Source organism: Saccostrea cucullata, unplaced genomic scaffold (assembly GCF_032062105.1).
Source record: "Saccostrea cucullata isolate Sc308-1 unplaced genomic scaffold, CSIRO_AGI_Scuc_v1 ctg287, whole genome shotgun sequence".
Taxonomy (NCBI): domain Eukaryota; kingdom Metazoa; phylum Mollusca; class Bivalvia; order Ostreida; family Ostreidae; genus Saccostrea; species Saccostrea cuccullata.
The window spans coordinates 27,501-48,742 of record NW_026930709.1 but is presented as its reverse complement, the minus strand read 5'-3'; the positions used below and the strand labels follow the sequence as shown (position 1 = coordinate 48,742).

At 31.9% G+C, this 21,242-nt stretch overlaps 8 non-coding genes across 8 annotated transcripts; 5 read left to right on the top strand and 3 right to left on the bottom strand.

Moving 5' to 3' along the window:
- Positions 1 to 1,814: 1,814 nt before the first annotated feature.
- On the top strand, positions 1,815 to 1,886 carry Trnap-ugg (transfer RNA proline (anticodon UGG)). Its single transcript has one exon. It is a non-coding gene; the product is annotated as a tRNA-Pro (tRNA).
- Positions 1,887 to 3,817: 1,931 nt separating this feature from the next.
- Positions 3,818 to 3,889, bottom strand: Trnap-agg (transfer RNA proline (anticodon AGG)). Its single transcript has one exon. It is a non-coding gene; the product is annotated as a tRNA-Pro (tRNA).
- A 597-nt stretch (positions 3,890 to 4,486) lies between these two features.
- Trnap-ugg (transfer RNA proline (anticodon UGG)) lies at positions 4,487 to 4,558 on the top strand. The gene has a single exon. It is a non-coding gene; the product is annotated as a tRNA-Pro (tRNA).
- Positions 4,559 to 6,756: 2,198 nt separating this feature from the next.
- Positions 6,757 to 6,826, top strand: Trnaq-uug (transfer RNA glutamine (anticodon UUG)). Its single transcript has one exon. It is a non-coding gene; the product is annotated as a tRNA-Gln (tRNA).
- A 2,912-nt stretch (positions 6,827 to 9,738) lies between these two features.
- Trnap-agg (transfer RNA proline (anticodon AGG)) lies at positions 9,739 to 9,810 on the bottom strand. The gene has a single exon. It is a non-coding gene; the product is annotated as a tRNA-Pro (tRNA).
- Positions 9,811 to 10,405: 595 nt separating this feature from the next.
- Positions 10,406 to 10,477, top strand: Trnap-ugg (transfer RNA proline (anticodon UGG)). The gene has a single exon. It is a non-coding gene; the product is annotated as a tRNA-Pro (tRNA).
- Positions 10,478 to 12,328: 1,851 nt separating this feature from the next.
- On the top strand, positions 12,329 to 12,400 carry Trnap-ugg (transfer RNA proline (anticodon UGG)). Its single transcript has one exon. It is a non-coding gene; the product is annotated as a tRNA-Pro (tRNA).
- A 1,720-nt stretch (positions 12,401 to 14,120) lies between these two features.
- Positions 14,121 to 14,192, bottom strand: Trnap-agg (transfer RNA proline (anticodon AGG)). The gene has a single exon. It is a non-coding gene; the product is annotated as a tRNA-Pro (tRNA).
- Positions 14,193 to 21,242: the final 7,050 nt, after the last annotated feature.

Below are 21,242 nucleotides of genomic sequence, written 5' to 3'. Positions count from 1 at the left end.
AAATGCATATATAGCTTGTACTGACTTAATTCGCGTTTCTTGAAAATATATTTGATAATAATTTTCAACAAAGCATTCTTACCTATAATAAAGAACTATAAAGAAATGCTATGGTTATAACACATTTTTAAAATATAAATACAGACTGAGACATTTCGTAAGCATTTTCAATTACATAAATACTTGTCGTTTTTCAGATTCTGAGGTTCACAATGCTTTACTGTATTAAGTTATAATTGAAAGTAAAACATGCAGATTTACAGGAAAAGGTTTTAAATTGATATATACCATCAGGGACCTATATACTAGTATATAGGTCCCTGATACCATTCACTAGTATTAAAGATCATTTACTTTCTTGACCGATTTTTGCTAATGAAGTAAAATGTATTAAAAGGTTCATAAATAAGGCACTGTTTTTAATTTTAATCATATGATTTTAATCATATGCTTAATGACCAAAAAGTAATTAAATCAGAGAAATGTGTGCTACCACACAGGAAGTAAATTATAAATTATGATGTGGACAGTAAAAAGAGATAAAACTAAAAACTACCAAGAAATTATTAATGAAAATTAGTGTAAATAATGTTAGCAGAAAGAAATCTAAAAATTAAATGGAAAGCATATCAGTTTCTGTTGAATTTAAAATTTGCTATTTATAAATGCATGATAATTCTACTAATTAGATCAAGTTTTAATTTTTTTATTTAAAAAATCATATATAATGAATAAAGAATTTCCATATCTTTAAAATATTTAATTAGGGTTAGCCGAAGGCTTGACAGATTCACAGGGGAAGTTTAGTCTAGTTCGTGCTTTGTCCTACGTTTGGTGTTTTCCTGTATCGATCCGTGTTTTTTTTTAATTTTTATTTTTTTTTTATTTTTTCATGATTCGTATTTTTAATATAAATTGTGAGATCGAAGAAAGTTTGTTCGTTCGTTTATTAGTTTGTAGTTTAATGTCCCTCTTGATATTTTTCACTCATATAGGTGGAAAGCTGTAAATTTTTACCTATACTCGTCACTCAAGACCTTTAAGCAGTGAGTGAATGTTTGAGTGCCAGCACCTATTTTGACACGCGACCTCGGTTTATACGGTCTCCTCTGAATGATCAGTCTCCACGTCCCCCACTGTGATTCGAACCCTCAACGTAAGGATCAACTCCTTACTCCGCGACCCTATGGCCTACACTCAACCACTGTAATCTTGAATTTATCTTATGATAAAAGAACACAAAGAAAGAAAGAAGAAAAGAATGTACTCACTTATTTGTCATATCTAGAAGCATAATTACAGTGGGCAAATTCTGTGAGATACAGAAAATTGTTCAACAATGTAAAAAAAAAGAATGGTCTCGTCCGGGATTTGAAGCGAGAATCATACCCCTAGACCAACGAGCCATTTTTTGTTAAATTATTACATTTTCTTTAGCGGATCATCATAATCCTTTTATGTCCTTTTTATGAATAATTATAAATAACTTGAATAAGATTCATTTGATTTAAATAGTAACTTTTAGGTTCACGTCTACATTGAATAAGTACGTAAACTTTGGCATTAGAAAACATATCAATTACATTTCCATTCATTTACTTCCTGATCATCGGTAAAACTTAATCTGACTTTGCATTTTGCTTCGATGTGTTGTTAAGAGGATTTCTTAACGCGAGTATCAGTCATTTCAAATTCATATTGGAAAGATTTACTGTGTAGGTAAAATGTCGTTCAATTAAAAGGCCAGTTGTCAATCGTCCAAACAAACGCGCTGACAGATAAAAGTACCTTTACATACTTTTGTTAGATTAAGTGGCTCGTTGGTCTAGGGGTATGATTCTCGCTTTGGGTGCGAAAGGTCCAGGGTTCAAATCCCGGACGAGCCCAAAATTGTTACCATTTTTATCACAATTAACGTATCCTGTCAAATTTGATAGAAATGATTAAAAAAACAAAAACAAAATCTACATCAATGATTTTTCTTTATTTTCTGAAAATGATATCGACATACAGTTAACATTTTGACTTTTCTACGAATAGTAAATACATGTATGTTAAGTACACGTTGTGTGTGTATAAGTAGTACTTATATATTTACCATGTTTCTTCGGAGAAAACTTTAAATTTTAATATGATTAAAGAAACCTGTGAAGTCTAAGAAATTGTATTGTATAAAAATTGACATTTCTATTTTTCTCTATGAAAGTAAAGGAAAAAAGGGATCAAGTCTCCTATAATCCAGCTTTAGATATCAATGCTAATTAGCATGATGTTTAATTAGAAATGAAGTGATCTGTGAAGTCTTCAAATGATAATGCAAGCGTTTTACATAAGAAGTTATTATTGAAAAAGACAAATATATCTCCAAATACTTGCACACCTATATAATTTTATTCTAAAATATATTTTTGATTAATTTATATTTACAATTACAAAAATCATACCAGGTGCTTAAATTTGTGTTTCCTGAAAATATATTTGAGATTTGCGATTTTTCACAATATAATATCATTAACTGTAATAAAGAATTATTTTTACACGAAATGCCCTGGTGGAATAATTTTTCTTTTGATGAATTCAGAAGTGTTTTGATAGCATTTCTAATAACTTAAAGCAATATGAACTGCATGTTTGACATGGGAAAATTTTGTTGCAAATTTGGTAATAATTATTTCAATGAAAGAAAAAAGACCATTTATAAACTTCTGTTGTTCATACTTGCGATGGAAAAACTTTTTATAAGCTTTGCTAAATTACATTATTGTTTTCATGTTCAATATTGTTTATACAAAATTATATCTTCTGAAACATTTTTTTTAAACTTTATTTTTAACATATTGATCATAAGGGTTTAAATTACTGTACATACAAATTAATCATTATAATACATTTTGCAATCAAAATAAATTCTTTCTCAAAAATGCAGCTCATGTTGCTTTAACTGTTAACTTCAGAATCTGGGGATCAGATTGTCTTTGTAAAAGTTGTATTATTGCAAACATAAGGCAACCAGACTTATAATGACACATTTAGAGGAAGACTTTATTTTGATACATACCATTTAGTATAGTTCTAGATTGAATACTGCACAAACTAGTAAAGCAAAATTTTTTTAAATTGATACCTCTTGATTTTATATGAACAGAAAGTAATAAATAAAAATGGAAATGTATGCTACCATATAGTAGAATGATTACTAAAAACGCGCAAGGATAGTAAAACACGAGATTTTACTAAAATCAAACAACACATTTCTAATCTCTTAAAAATAGTCTTAATATTCTAAGAATACTAAAAAAAAAATTGTCTGAAGGCTTGATAGATCAACAGGGGAAGCATACAAGTTCCTCCTTCGTCTTACCTCTTGTGCTTTCATGAATCTGTCTTTTTGCTTTTTTCATGATTCGAATTCCACTGTGGGACGAGGAGACCGGTCATTCGGATGAGACCATATAAACCGAGGTCCCGTGTTGCAGTAGGTGCTGGTACGAAAAAGATCCCTCCCTGCTCAATAGCCCTCAGCGCCGAGTATAGGACAAAATTTGCAACTCTCCACAGGCAAGTGGTGGCGTCTCCATATGAGCGAAAAATTCTCGAGAGGGACGTTAAACAATATACAATCAATTAATCAATCTTTTCATGATTCTTATTCTTTAATATCGTTTATAGGGATGAACTTTTTTAATTCATCATACGAAATATATATTAACCCTCAGAAATCTACACACCGATATATCATACTTTGAAGCAAGTTTCAGAAGGCAAAATCTGTTTGGAGATACAGAGAATCGTTCTGCAAGGTAAAATAAAAATTATTGGGCTCGTCCGGGATTTGAACCCGGGACCTCTCGCACCCTAAGCGAGAATCATACCCCTAGACCAACGAGCCATATGAATGTCATTTAATTGACATACTAGTATTCTTTATGGCGATGGTAATTATTAAAATCCTTTGTTGCGATTTTTCTGTATAATTATTAACCTTTTAGAATCGTATAATTTAAATAAAAGACTAGACGTTCAAGAACGTAATGAATTTATGCATAACTTTTGGCATAAAAATACATATCAATTAATTTTTAAAAAAATATATATCTTAAAAGAGAAAAGAATATGCATGAATTTAGAAATTATACTTAAGAAAATCATAAAAATGAAGAATTAAATAAATGAACTTGTGAGATGACCCCTGAGTAAGTATTACGTTCCTCTACTTTGTTGATCATTGTTGAAAATTCCTTAAAAGATTAAAAATCTCAATTAAATAATGGATGGTCCGTCTGGTTGTTTATTTGCTTGGAAAAATATTGAACAGGATTTATTAATGGGAGTGTTAGCAGTGTTACTTTCATATGTTTACTGTGTACGTGTATAGGTAAAATGTCGATCAATTAAGAGGCCAGCTGTCATCGTCTCCCAAACAAACGCGTTGACAGATAAACTTACCTTTCCTTATCATTCTTCTTAATATAGTGTTTACTTAAGCGGCTCGTTGGTCTAGGGGTATGATTCTCGCTTTGGGTGCGAGAGGTCCCGGGTTCAAATCCCGGACGAGCCCTCATTTTTTTTTTTTTTTTTTTGAAAAATCATATTTCTCAAAATTGAAGTATTTTGTCTAATAAATATTTAATAAACAGCATCTACATCAATGATTTTTAATTTAAATTTGAAATATGTTGGAAATAAAGGTTTCATACTGCTTTTAAACGAATAATTTCAATACATGAACAGTATATTGAAGCCTCAGACCCTGGGGCTTTTCGACTTCTTTTTTGTCATAAATTATACATGTATATATATATGAATGGCACTTTTGTGATATACTTTATTCGAAAAATTCAGACAAAGTTGGTACAGATTGTAGCATAAATATGTTATGTCGACAAAATAGATTTATTGAAAGATAATTTCATGAGAAAAAAGTCGGAAAGACCAAGGGTCTATATTCGGGAGAGGGAATTCTGTCATCATGCAACTGTGTTCTTGATTTAAAGAAAAACCAAAGAAATATTATACTCTGTCATGTGAGTGGTCAAAATTACTAAAGATAGTCAAATTACATGGAGAGAAGCTCTAAAAAATTATATTTCATCATTTGACAAATTGAAGTCTACAACTTACACGTGAAAATTGACATAACTGGCATTTATTGACAAACAAGTTAATGAAACAAGAGTATCAGTAGTCACGTTTAAAGTAATCATATCGTAAATTCTATGGTCAATACAATGACGTTTTCGGCAAATACAATTTATCATCGAGTCAAATGCAGATTGACGTTTTTCATACTAATTGTTAGTCCATTATTTATACACTAATGGCATGGAGCACACGACGAGTATGACCAGTCGGCAGGGAATGCTCACTCCTTCCATGGCACCTGATCACTCCTCTGATGTTTTTGAGGTCCGTGTTTGCTCTGCTCCTATTTTGTATTGTTTTATGGAATTTGATATTGAATACTGTTCGTTATCTCCATATCCTTCATTCATATCTCCCCACACTTGGTAGGTTTTGATGGATTGTCACAGAAACATATTGTAAATGTAGAAAGTACATGTATGTATGTATGGTATGTCACAAGTACATGTATATTCAAGGAATCAGTCAATATCGGCATTATCGGTGCGGAGGGAAAAAAGAGAGAATACTTGACACAATAGCTAATTGTAATGTATGAAAATTAGTATAAATAAAAACAGTGTATAGAAAATGTAAAAAAAAAAATTGTCAAGAAGCAAAAAACATATTATTGAAATTAAAATTTGCTCATTGATTAATGCATTAGAAAGATACTTTATAGACAAAAGGAATATGAAAAATACTCTTATTTAAAAGGTATATAATATGTATGAAAATAGAAAGTGTATGAAGTGTATGTTTTGTCAATATTTTACAATATAGAGGTCTTACAGACTACTTGACAAACTGACAAAGGTTTACTAGCTCCTCCTTCGTCCTACCTCTGGTGTTTTCATGCATCTGTCTTTTTGCTCTTTTCATTTAAAAAAATGATTTGTGGATTTGAATATTTTTCATTATATTTTATACATATGTATCACATGAAAGATAAACCAAAAAAAAAGGAGAAAGAGAAGAAATCTATTTTCACACTCTTTTGTTATATTGTAGAGCATATATCGCAATGCAGAAAATCGTTCGGCAAGGATAAAAAAAGATTGGATTTGAACCCTGGACCTCTCGCACCCTAAACGAGAATCATACATGTACCTCTAAATCAACGAGTCATATATATTCTAGCTACATGTATATACTGGATACATTTTTAGGACGATCATGATTTTTAAAAATCTTTTTTTGTGTTTTTATGGAGAAATAACTTTATTTGATTCATAAGATGAAATTCATAGGTTTGACTATCTGTAGAAAGGAAAACAAATACTTTAGAAATTTTATCAAGAGGAATATTCTTAAATTGAAAGATCAAATTAAATAAATTAGCATTTACCTCTACATAAGTAAATGTACGTTCATCAGCTGTTTATTATTTCTTGAACATTGTTGAAAATAAATTTGAAGAAATTAATCATTATAATTATTTAATTGTCTGTTCATTTTCTTGGATTTATAGTTTAAAGGATTCAGCAATGGAAGAATCTGCAATGTTTAATTCATATGGGAAAGATTTACCGTGTAATTGACAGATTTACTGTCAATAAAAAGGTCAGTTATCATCGTCTCCATGCAATAACACTTATCTTATCTTTTCACGTTTTACCGCGTACATTCTAAAGCGGCTCGTTGGTCTAGGGGTATGATTCTCGCTTTGGGTGAGAGGTCCCGGGTTCAAATCCCGGACGAGCCCTCTTATTTTTAACCATATTTCTCACAATAAATTGCTTTGTCGAACTTGAAATAAAAAAAATACAGCAAAAACATTTTCGACAATATATTTTTTTCAATTTTGGAAATTGTATCCGATGAAATTATACAGTGACTTAACAACGACTAAATGTTAAAAATGTTAAAAACGAAGTACATGTATTAGATAACAAAAATCACAGATGTTTACTTATATTAGGAAAACACATCCAAAAAATGGTTTTTTTTCATCAGTGTCTAACATTTATATAATAATTAGGAACAATAAATATATGATTGTCTGACACTCAATCAATTTTTCGGAATTTCCGTGTATACTATCTTACTACACAGGACAGTTCACCCTATCTACATAAAAACGACGATTGAAACAGAACTATTTAGTGAGCAATATTTAAAACTTCCGTAATGGCATACTTAAAATATTATCAAAGAAACAGAATTCATGCGAGGGCTCAGAATCCCTAACTATACTGTTCGGAAATTAATGAGACATTTACTTTAACTCCATCAAGGGCAGAGATAAATTCATGAAAAATTGTCAACATTTTATAAAGATTGATTGATTGATTGATTGTATGTTGTTTAAGGTCCCTCTCGAGAATTTTTCACTCATTTGGAGACGTCACCGTATGCCGGTGAAGGGCTTCAAATTTAGACCTATACTCGGAACTCAGGGTCATTGAGCAGTGAGGGTTCTTTAACGTGCCAACGCCCACCGCGACACGGGACCTACAATTTTAAGGTCATATCCAAAAGACCCGCGACTTTCACTTCTAGTGCCGAGCGTTTAGCGAAGGAACAATGACTACCTATGTAAACGTCTTAGCTTTGACGCGGCGCCGCGAACGAGAATCGAACCCTGGCCTCCCGATCATAAAGCGAACGCTCCACCACTAGGCTACCGTGACAAAAAAGAATAAAACAAGTACATGTATGCAAAATTTTTTAAGACACCTGATAATTAGATAAGTTCCGATGAAATTATAAACATGTACCGGTATATGTCTATCGACCTGGAGCATCATCGCTACGTCATTTTAACGTCACGTCAGCCAGAGATGTGGTCGCAAATGAAATGCAGAAAATCGTTTGGCTAGGTTAAAAAAAGTTGGATTTGAACCCTAAACGAGAATCATACATATACCCCTAAGAGATTAGCATGATATGAAATTACGCGTAGAAGTGAAGTGGTCTGTGAAGTCTTCAAATGAAAATGCAAGCTTTTTACACTATATTATATATTTATTGACTAAGTTCGAGGGCAACATGCGTTCAGTTTGGTTCGAGGGTCGATAAAACGCATTTTGCCCGATAACATAGTCAATAAATGTTTTGTTATACCGTTCATTTTAATTTTTTTTTTGACACGCATGTATTTTGTACTGTCTTCCGTGATGTTACCCTATGTCCGTCACTTTTGAACACCAACGAATGAAAATGAGATTAAGCTCCGCCCATTCTGTGACGTAAGGGGTCCAACATCTCATCGATCGGTCCAACATCTCACTCAGTGGTCCAACATTGATTTTTTTATGCCTGCTCAGGAAAACATTAGAAATGTTAGACTTTTCTCGTATAAATTTGTATAGGAACAAACTTTTAAAGATATAACAAAAGAAGTTATTATTGAAAAATACAAATATATCTCCAAATACCTGCACACCTATAATTTTTATTCTAAAATATATTTTTGATTAATTTACAATTAGAAAAATCATACCTGGTGCTTAAATTTGTATTTCCTGGAAATATATTTGAGATTTGAGATTTTTCACAGTATGATATCATTAACTATAATAAAGAATTATTTTTACAAGACATGCCATGGTGAAATGATTTTTTTTTTATGAATTCAGAAATATTTTGAGAGCATTTCTAATAACTTAAAGCAATATGAACTGCATGTTTGGCATGGGAAAAGTTAGTTACAAATTTGGTAATATCTATTTCAGTGAAAGAAAAAGATAACATTTCTAAACTTTGTTGTTGATATTTGCGATGGAAGAACTTTTAATAAGCTTTGATTGAAGCTAAATTACATTATTATCGTCCTGTACAATATTGCTTTCTTATATAATACTGTAGATTTGTTTGTACAAAATTATTTCTTCTGAAACATTTTTAAACTTTATTTTGGTCATATTCATCATAAGGGTCTAACTTACATACCAATTAATCATAATAACATATTTTGCGATCAAAATAAGTTTCTTCAAAATACAGTTCATATTGCTTTAACTGCTGATTTTCAGAATCTGAGGATCAAACTGTCTTAGTAAAAGTTGTATTATTGCAAAAATAAGACAACCAGATTTATAAGGACACATTTAGAGGAAAAGTTTATTTTGATATACATGTATACCATTTACTATAGTTACTTACTAACATTGGATAATGTACAATCTAGATAATCAAAAATGTTAATTTTTTTAAGTGACACCTCTTGATTCTATATGAACAGAAAGTAATAAATAAAAATGGAAATGTATGCTACCATACTCAATGTATAAATGCTTACTAACAACGCGCAAGTATAGCAAAAACAAGAGATTTTACTAAAAAACAACACATTTAATCTCTTAAAAATAGTCTTAATATTCTCAGAATAAAAAATTGTCTGAAGGCTTGACAGATGAACAGGGAAGCATACAGGCTCCTCCTTCGTCTTACCTCTTGAGCTTTCATGAATCTGTCTTTTTGCTCTTTTCATGATTATTATTTTTTTGATATCGTTTATAGGGATGAACTTTGTTCGTAAATGTTAATTCATCATACGAAATATATATTAACCTTCATAAATCTACACACCGATATATCATATTTTGAAGCAAGTTTCAGAAGGCAAAATCTGTTTGGAGATGTTTGGAGATGCAAGGTAAAAAAAAAATTATTGGGCTCGTCCGGGATTTGAACCCGGGACCTCTCGCACCCTAAGCGAGAATCATACCCCTAGACCAACGAGCCGTATATGTATATTTCATATGATTGATATACTAGTATATTTTAGGACGATGGTAATTATTAAAAATTCTTTGTTGCGATTTTTATATATAATTATATAAACAACTTAGAATCGTATAATCTAAATAAAAGAAGACGTTCAAATACATAATGAATTTATGCATAAATTTTGACATAAAAATACATAATCAATGTATTTAAAAAGAGAAAAGAATACGCATGAATTTAGAAATTGTATTTAGGAATATCATTAAAAGGAAAAATCAAATACCCAGTAAATAAACATGTGACATGAGTAAGAATTATTTACGTTCCTATACTTGTTGATCATTGTTGAAAATTCACTAAAAGATTAAAAACCTTAATCAAATAATGGGTTGTTCGTCTGTTTGTTTATTTGCTTGGAAACATATTGAACAGACTTTATTAATGGGGGTGGTAGAAGTGTTAGTTTCATACATGTATAGGAGAATTACTACTGTGTACGTGTATAGGTAAAATGTCGATCTATTAAAAGGCCAGTCATCGTCTCCCAATCAAACGCGTTAGATAAACTTGCCTTTCCTTATCATTCTCTTAAATCAGCGTTTTCTTATGCGGCTCGTTGGTCTAGGGGTATGATTCTCGCTTTGGGTGCGAGAGGTCCCGGGTTCAAATCCCGGACGAGCCCTCATTTTTAAAAAAAATCATATTTCTCAAAATTGACGTACTTTGCCTATTTCTATAAATATTTAAAGGTACTTGGACACAGATTTAAAGTTATTATTTTCTCAATTATTACAACTTATATATTTTAATAGCATTTCACACAAAAATTAATTAAAAATATATTTCGTTTATTTCAAATTTTTCGGAATCTTTGATTGACATATCCTTGCAAAATCTCACAAATTTAATTTTATTCTTAATCCTTAGGAAAATTGGCAATACTCGTTTTGTATAAATGAAAAATATTAATACTTTAATTTTGAAAACTCATATTGTTCTCTCAAAACAAACACACAATATATTGTCAATACCGTAAGTTGTGGTAAGCAGTCTGTGATGATTGAACGCACCCGGTGAATTCTAAATATAAACAATAACAGAACTCGAGCCCTGTTTACAAAAACTGTGTACATAACACGAGTGTGCTCGATTTGCTAAACTCTGTACGCATCTCTTAGTTCGGAATGACGATACTTGTAAAGGTATTTTGCTTTCTAACATTTCTACTCTGAATAAAATTATTTTTCTTGATAAAAATTTTAATATTTCTCATTAAAACACATCAAAATTGCCACTTTTCCTAAGGATTAAGAATAAAGTTAAAATTTTTGAAAGTGCAAGGATGTGTCAATCAAACCCGCCAAAAAATTTAAAGTTTTAATAACTTTTAAATGAAATAAGATTATTAATTAATTTTTGTGTGAAATGCTATTAAAATATATAATTTGTGATATTATACAGAAAAAATGAGAAAATATTAACTTCAAATCTGTGTCCAAGTACCTTTAATAAACAGCATCTTCACTCTCGTCCTACATCTGGTGTTCTCATGAATCCGTCTTTTTGCTATTTTCATTTTTTTAAATGATTTGTGGAATTGAATAATTTTCATTATACCGGTATTTTATATATCACATCAATGGCAAAACGAAAAGGGGAGAAAAGAAATCTATGTTCATACTTTTCGTTACATTTCAGAGCATATATTGCAATGCAGAGATTCGTTCAGCAAGGTTAAAAAAAGATTGGATTTGAACCCTGGAGCTCTCGCACCGTAAACGAGAATCATACCCCTATACCAATGAGACATAAAAATCCTACTGGAAATATTTTATGAACGATCGTGGTTATTATCCTTTTTGTTCATTTAAAATCAAGATTTTCTTTTTTGAATTTTAATAACATTTTTGCTGTACTCAAATGGTATATATCAAAATAAAGTCTTCATCTAAATGTGTTATTATGAATCTGCATTTTTTTCGCAATTGTATAAACTTTTGGTGTTTTTATGAAGAAATAACTTTGATTAATAAGATTTGTACAGTACGTTTGATGTTCAAGTTAACAATGAATATTTTTACGCAAATTTTGGCACAAAATATATATATACTTTTCAATTAAAATTTTAAAATCTTTAGAATGGAAAACAAATATGAATATACCTGGCTTTAGACATTTTATCGAGAGGAATATTCTTAATAAATTGAGGGATTAAATACTAGTAAATATACTAATGATAAGCAAATTTATGACGTCAAAGTAAGTTCAATTACGTTCATTTACTTCTTGAACATTGTTGAAAATTAATTTGAAGAGACAAAGGCTAAAACTCTTAATTAATAATTTGACTGTCGTTTGTTTATTTGCTTGCATTTATAGTTAGAAGTGTTTATCTACGGAAGTATTTGTAATGTTTAATTCACATGGGAAAGATGTACATATGTACTAGGTCAATGAAATAAAATGGCAGTTGTCACCGACAGTCTGACAGATAAACTTACCTTTCCATGTTTTACCACATATAATCTTCAGCGGCTCGTTGGTCTAGGGGTATGATTCTCGCTTTGGGTGCGAGAGGTCCCGGGTTCAAATCCCGGACGAGCCCTACTATTTTTTAAACCATTTTTCTTACAAGAAATTGTTTTGATGATTGATTGTTTATATTGTTTAACGTCTCCCTCTCGAGAATTTTTCACTCATATGGAGACGCCACCATTTGCCGGTGGAGAGCTGCAAATTAGGTCCTATACTCGGCACTTCGGGCCATTGAGCATGGAGGGATTTTTTCGTGCCAGTACCTTCTATGACACGGGACCTCGGTTTATACGGTCTCATCCGAAGGACCGGTCTCCACGTCCCTGTGGGATTCAAACCTGCGACGTAAGGATTGACTTCTTACTTCGCGACTTTAGAGCAGACGCTCTAACCACTGTGCAACGCAAATTGCCTTGAAGAAAAATAATGTTCTACAATATATTTATTCTATTTTGAAAATTGTATCCAGTGAAGTTTTGCATTGACTTTTCCATTTACTAGTTTCAATATATAGTATCTGCCATATACAAGTATTACTTCGGGAAAATGCTAAAGACGAAGTATTATATTAGATATCTAAAATCACAGTTGTAAAAATTAGTATCAACAGTCTCGGTATAGAGAAAATGGGAAAAAATTTTTTAGAGGCAAATCAGATACTTTGAAGCTTAAAATTTACTACTGATTAGTGCATAATTAAAAAGTCTACTAATACAAGAAAAACAGAGTAAGATAAATATACTAATTATTTTAGAATAAAAAATATGTATAAAAATAGAAAATGTATGATTTGTCAATATTTTTCAATGCAGAAAATTTACAGGGTACTTGCCATATTGATAGGGGAAGTTTACTAGCCCCTCCTTTGTTCTACATTATTCTGATATTTCATGAATCCATTTTTTTGCTCTTTTCATGATTCGTGATTTTATATGAGGTACAATTGGAGATAACAAACAGTATTTAAAATCAAAAGTTATTTAAACATTACAAAACAGGAGCAGAGCAAACATGAATCTCCAAAATATCAGAGATGAGATCAGGTGCCATGAAGGGTGAGCATCCCCATTCCGACTGACCACATCTTCGTATGCTCCTTGTCATTATCGTGAAATAACGGAAAAATTTTAAATGTGTGTAAATAATGGCCTGAAAATTATTATGAAAAACGCCAGTCAGCATTGGACTTATAAATTATATTTGCTGACAAGGCCATTATATGGACCATGAAACTTACGAAATGATGACTGTTGATATTCTTGTTTCATCAACTTGGCTGTCAATAATTTGTGTTTTATAAATTGCTCATACAGATGTACATAGAGCATGCTCTTACGTATCGAATCAACTGAGAGAAATAAACCTCGTATACAGTTGATAAAGGTATGTTGCTGTATAAGTAAGGGACGTTGACGAATGAAAAGTTAAAGCCATCTCGTTTATCCTGAAGCTTGACTGTTAGATTACTATGAACAATAAAATATCCAAACATAAACAGATGTGTCAGACTCTGTGGTGTCTTTTATTTCAAGCTCACTGGAATTACATGATATCGACATAAGAGTGGAAATAATCATTGTTATCTGTCAACACGTCGTCGATATCTATATGTATATATAGAAAGTGTTTATATAAGATTTGAAATAGGAAAGGGAATGAACATTTATTTTGTTATCATAAATTTATCATATGAAAAAAAATAACATACTGATTGGTAACATTTTGAAGCATGTTATAAATCAAAATCTGTGTTGCAATACAGAGAATCGTTCAGTAAAGTTTAAAAATTTGGGCTCGTCCGGGATTTGAACCCGGGACCTCTCGCACCCTAAGCGAGAATCATACCCCTAGACCAACGAGCCATATTTTAAAAGTACAAAGATAAGACTTAATCTAAAGGACTATACTGTTAGTATATAACAACTTCATATTGCTATGCACAGTGAATGTTTTAGACTCTACTTTAATCATATAATCATTATAAAAAGATTTCTTTTATTCAGAAGTAGCCTTAATTGAATGTTTAAGATAATGCTAATATATTTCATGTACATTACAGCAATATAGATAGATACTGACTTAATTTAAAAAAGATATCTTCAAGTTTCATCACACACAATGTTTTACACTGTACTTGTTTATATCCCCCGCTTGAAAAGCGGGAGGGTATATAGTAATCGGTATGTCCGTCTGTCCGTACGTCCGTCTTGCTGTCTGTACGTTCGTCCGTCTGTCTGTCTGTTACGCTTTGGGGTACCCATCTCTTATCCGCAACTCCTCTCATACCACTGACTGATATTTAATGAAACTTTCACAGAATCTTTATTACATTGCCACTGTGCACCTCCTATTTTACTTTTTGAGCTCACTTAATGATTCCCCTCGCCTCCCACATGAATATGATGGCAGTGTCCATGTTTTGCTATCGGAAACCCAAAATATGTGTGGGATCAAAAAGTAAAATAGGAAGTGCACATGGGCAATATGTAATAAAGATTCTGTGAAGTTTCATCAAATTTCATTCAGTGGTATGAGAGGAGTTGCGGATAAGAGATGGGTACCCCAAAGCGTAACAGACGGACGTACAGACAGACGGACGGACGTGCATAACGATTACTATACACCCTCCCCCTTTTCAAGCGGGGTATAATTAGCCAAATAAATAAATCTAGATAGTTATATAAAATGACAACTGACATCGAAAATAATCTTGTACATGTAAGTAAGTTAGTAAGTAAATATTTTATTATTAATAGTGACTTGTGTTTACAGCGATTTTATTTTACATTCATTATGCAATCATATATGTATAACACCACCCATCGGACCTACATGTATAAATATTTACATTTCCAATGTCTTTGTCCGAGATAAAATTACAAATAGTCAATGTACTTTATATCTCCATCAATGTACTGGTTCATCAATAGGCGCGGTTACAAAAAAAACGTGTAGGGCGGGACAAATAGCTAAACAGAAGCAGGGTTTGTAGCACGTGGATTGGCAGAATCAAGAGCATGTAAATATAAGGAATAACTGTCAGATTTTTCGATTTCATGACGATGATCATGATCATGATTGGCTCCCGTGATAATTTTATGCATACAGTGTAAACGCCTTCGTATATTGTTTTTGTCCTGTCTATCTGTTTATCTCTGTTTGTTTGTCCGTTTGTCTGTCAACTTTAACCTTCGCCATAACTGAAACGTGAGAGATAGAGACTTCATATTCGGTATGCATACTCCACTAATTAAACGCTTTATTTTAAAATGACATCAAGATTAATGAATAAGGACCTTGTGACCTTGACTGTGGCATATTTGCCAAAGATAGCTTTTTCAAACTTTCGCCATAACTTTTGAACCGTGGGAGAAAGAGACTTCATATTTGATATGCATACTCCACTAATTAAGATCTTTCAAATGACGCCAAGATCAGTGATCTTGTGACCTTGAGTGAGACCTATATGCTAAAAATAACTTTTTCGAACTTTGTTGCCGCCGGGCGCATAGTGTTTCATAATCACATCTTGTTCTTTTCGAAGCATTGTCAAAAAAATAAATAAATAAATATTGACAGCTTTTCAAATTAAAATTAGTGTAAACTAAAGGTACTGTGAGCAATGAGCTCACTAAGTGATTCCCCCCGCCTCCCATATGGTTTTAACTGATGACAAAGTCCATGTTTTGCTGTGGCCGGGAAACCCAAAATATGTGTCGGATCAAAAAGTAAAATAGGAGGTGCAAAATGGCAATATGTAATAAAGATTCTGTGAAAGTTTCATTAAATTTCACTCAGTGGTATAAGAGGAGTACCGTATAAGAGATGGATACCCTAAAGCGTAACAGACGGACGGACGTACAGACAGACGGATGTACAGACGTACAGACAGACGGCCGGACGGACAAACTGATTTCAGTGTACCCTCCCACTTTTCAAGCGGGGGGTATAAATATAACAGAAACGTTACATTTAAAACGTGCATGGATGAAATTTCGATAAGTCATTTTCCATATGATAGACTAAGCACATTTTTGGTGTATAAAAATAACCTTTTATGTTGAATTACACAAATATATGTTGACCTATTATATCATTGTCGGGTCTAACTTCTTTATTCTTTAAAAATCATACAACCGAATAAATATGCATAAGAATTTCTCGAGATGAATTTGGATCACAAGAATGTAGAATAAACGCAAAATAAAAGACCTTCTGTTATTGTTCCCATATTGAAAGATTCATATCTTATAAATATATAACCTACTGATTGAAATCGAAATTTCATAATGATTTGTGTAAGCGGGTCGTTGGTCTAGGGGTATGATTCTCGCTTTGGGTGCGAGAGGTCCCAGTTCAAATCCCGGACGAGCCCGGTATTTTCATATTTTTTCCCCTTCAGTTCACAATGGATTCACTAAATACTAGTAAATAATTGTGTTGATCATAATTATGTAAGGAAAATGTGTTATAAACACATCTGAAATATATTTCCTGAAATATATGAAAATATATATATTTCAGGGAGAGGGTATGATTTTCTCAATATAACTTATTTATAGTTATAGTAATAATTAGTACAAAATATAAGGCGCGGATCTAGAAATCGCTTAAAAGAGGGGCGATAAGGTATGAAATTTGTTATAACGTGCGTTTACATAATTATACATGTAGTTATACGACAACTTAATGCAAATACTATATGAATGAGTATTGTTTTTGAAAGGGAGAAAATTCACGGGAAAAAATTTAAATTGCTTTAAAATCTTTGATAATAAAAAGGAAAGTAATTTCAAATACGATATATCAAAAACTCAAAAGTTTAACATACAAGAGGTGTGTTCCCTGAACGTCTACTCCCTAAATAAACAGTATAATTATCACACTCAATTACCTGGTAAGGGGCCCCTCTAAGGGGCACAGGTAGAGTTTACCTGTGTTACCTGTGTTTTAAACTGTATGAATAAACTACCTGCATTTATAAGACTGTGTCAAAGACTTATGTAGGGAAAATCTCAGCAATAATTCCTATAAAATAAATGAAATGTTACCTCTATTCAAATTTTAAAATATTTTTTACTCAAATTTTCCAAGTACATGTACATGTATTTACTAGGCATTTAAGTCAATTTATATGAGTCAATGTTTCAAAAATCTTACCAATAATTTCTATAAAATGAACTAAGTGTTATTCAAATTTTTCAATATTTTTTTACTCAAATTTTCAAAGTAGTTATTTTAATTTTGTAGTAAAAAACTATCTTCATTTAAATTAGAAAAAAAGTTTATTTTATTGCGCTAATTAATCTTTAATTCTATTTATTTTTTAATCAAAATGTTTCAAAGCAGCAAATGTTAATATTTTAACAATTTAAATGCATTTAATATTTTTAAACAGACAAAAAAAATCTTTCTTTTTTCTTTTAGATATATTCTAGACTATTTAATTTTTTTCAATCCATCCGTTGAATTCAGTTATTTTTTTATGGTGCTTAATAATTTTTGTTTGTTTTAGCTGAAGTTTAAAAGCATTTACTCTGAAAACATTTAATAATATAACAATTTATAATTTTCAAAATAATTTTAAGTCTCCAGGCTTTTTGATATCATTGACAGCTGCTTCTTCAATAAAAATGGAACTCGTAAATTTACTTACCTCGTCATTGGTCATTTGCTTATTTTGTTAAAATAGATTCTGATTGCACTCATAAGTACTCTGAAGTTGACATCAAGAAGATGCCTCAGTTTCTGATTGACAACGTCTATGTGGTTTTTGGAGACCAGGTATTCCAACAGTCTATTGAAATTCCCATGGGTACAAATTGCGCTCCGTTATTAGCAGACTTATTTTTATATTCATATGAAGCAGAATTTATGCAAAATCTTATGCGTGAAAAGAAGAAAACACTTGCTGTGGCCTTCAACTTGACATTTAGGTATATCAACAACGTATTGTCAATTAATAATAGTAATTTCCATTCCTACGTCGATACGATATATCCTGGTGAGCTTGAGATAAGAGATACCACAGAGTCTGACACTTCTGTTTCATACTTGGATATTTTACTTGAAAAAGACACTAATGGTAATCTAACAACCAAGCTATATGACAAACGTGATGACTTTAACTTTTCTATCGTCAACTTCCCTTACTTATGCAGCAATATACCTTCATCACCTGCATACGGAGTATATATATCTCAGTTGATTCGATACGCAAGAGCATGCTCTACGTATAAACAATTTCTAAAACGAGGTAGATTATTGACAAGCAAGTTGACGAAACAAGAATATCAGCAGTCTCGTTTAAAGTCATCATTTCGTAAGTTTTATGGTCGATACATTGACCTTGTCAGCAAATACAGTTTATCATTGAGTCAAATGCTGACTGACGTTTTTCATACCAATTGTTAGAGCACACAGCGGGTGTGACTGGTCGGCAGGGGATGCTCTCTCCTATATGGCACCTGATCCCACCTCTGATGTTTCGGGGGTCCGTGTTTGCTCTGCTCTTATTTTGTATTTTTTTATGGACTTTGAGATTGTATACTGTTCGTTATCTCCATATCCTTCTTATGATAAAACTTGAATCTTAAGATAATTAATTTTATATATTTGTGAAAATGTACAAAGAAGCGTAGCATTCAATAATTTGAAAACAAATCACTTTACTGTTAATTTTGAATATAATTTCTAACAACATAAATTATGAATAATTGGTAATGAGGCTGTTTAAATTGTGGTTTGGTACATATTCTTTATCAGAAAAATAAATGTATCTGATTTAGACTGTTAAATCAAGATAACACAGATAACACAGGTAAACTCTACCTGTGCCCCTCAGAGGGCCTCTTAATTAAGTGTGATAATTATACTGTTTATATAGGGAGTAAACGTTCAGGGAATAAACCGATGTCGGAATACCTTCTTCAGAAAAAAAAAGTTTTAATACTATCAAAACGTATCATGGGAGTTTTAGAATAATTCTTATATCAAGTGTCTACAAGAAGCATCTAAACTCATCGCAACTCACAGTCAGCAGAAAAGATTCCGCTTCGATCGAGTTGTTGATTCGATTGTGTGATTTGTTAGCGAGTTCTAAGTATATGTTGGTAAACTTTTCCCGAGTACCATGAGATTTGGTGCCGAGCGAAGCGAGGGACCAAATCGAATGGCGAGGGAAAAGTTTAACAACATACTTAGTACATGCTTCACACGAGAAATTAAGCCCTTTGTGTCTTTGTCCGTTTAATTACAAATCTTTGTGTGTTTCTTATTATTCAATCAAGATAAGGATAGTTTGACCCTGACTGTTGTAATTTTGCACAGGCCCAGATGTGATAATTATACCCTCGGGGTAATATCTACCTGTCAGGTGACGGTCTATAGTGAGTAGTTTTCAAACACAATACAGGTTCATTTCTGTAGATTCAAAAATCTCTGTATGAAGGCAGTCATGTCAGTTTGATGGATTTAAGTCAGGAGCATTTTATTTTTGTGGACATTATTAAACATTTGTTTTTGTTGGTAAAATTGATCAATTTCTTCTGAAAGCAAAGATTTCCACTTAAAATGAAAAGCAGGAAAAGAAAGATTTACGGTTGGATATACATGTACACTACTTGAGCAATATAGGACGGTTCCAACGTATTTGAACTTCTTAAAAAAGATCATATTTAGACTTTTTGCTGTTTCCCAATCAGTCTATATCTGTTTAATTGGAATCAAAGAATAAATCAAATAGTAAGTAAAATTTTATTGTTCTCACTTCTCAATGCGATAATTCTGATTAAAGTACCAATGTAAATGGTAAATCCTAAATATCCAATCAAAATTAACTAGACATTTCTTAAATTTCTCTTTTACTTTTGATTTTAAAAAGATTTTTTTCATGTTTTTTTTTTATTTTGGCTAAAGTTGAATAATTCAGGAAGAAAGACAGGGGAAGAGAAAGAGATCTTTCTTCCTGTACTAATTTATGTAGATTTTTTGGACTATGTATCACACCAGGTCCATTATTCATTGTCTGGTGACCTTGCCCTGTGTCCATGATTGTAATTACCTATCATTGGTAATGATTTGCTCAATAATTATGCACACAATAGCACACAATAGCAGAGTCGCCCAACCATGAAGCTTGGGCTTGGGGTGTACCAAGTGATTTGGTAGCAGCAAAAATCCTTTGTTCGAGGTGTGAAACATGTACTAAGTATATGTTGGTAAACTTTTCCCGAGTACCATGAGATTTGGTGCCGAGCGAAGCGAGGGACCAAATCGAATGGCGAGGGAAAAGTTTAACAACATACTTAGTACATGCTTCACACGAGAAATTAAGCCCTTTGTGTCTCTGTCCATTTAATTACAAATCTTTGTGTGTTTCTTATTATTCAATCAAGATAAGGATAGTTTGACCCTGACTGTTGTAATTTTGCACAGGCCCAGATGTGATAATTATACCCTCGGGGTAATATCTACCTGTCAGGTGACGGTCTACAGTGAGTAGTTTTCAAACACAATACAGGTTCATTTCTGTAGATTCAAAAATCTCTGTATGAAGGTAGTCATGTCAGTTTGATGGATTTAAGTCAGGAGCATTTTATTTTTGTGGACATTATTAAACATTTGTTTTTGTTGGTAAAATTGATCAATTTCTTCTGAAAGCAAAGATTTCCACTTAAAATGAAAAGCAGGAAAAGAAAGATTTACGGTTGGATATACATGTACACTACTTGAGCAATATAGGACGGTTCCAACGTATTTGAACTTCTTAAAAAAGATCATATTTAGACTTTTTGCTGTTTCCCAATCAGTCTATATCTGTTTAATTGGAATCAAAGAATAAATCAAATAGTAAGTAAAATTTTATTGTTCTCACTTCTCAATGCGATAATTCTGATTAAAGTACCAATGTA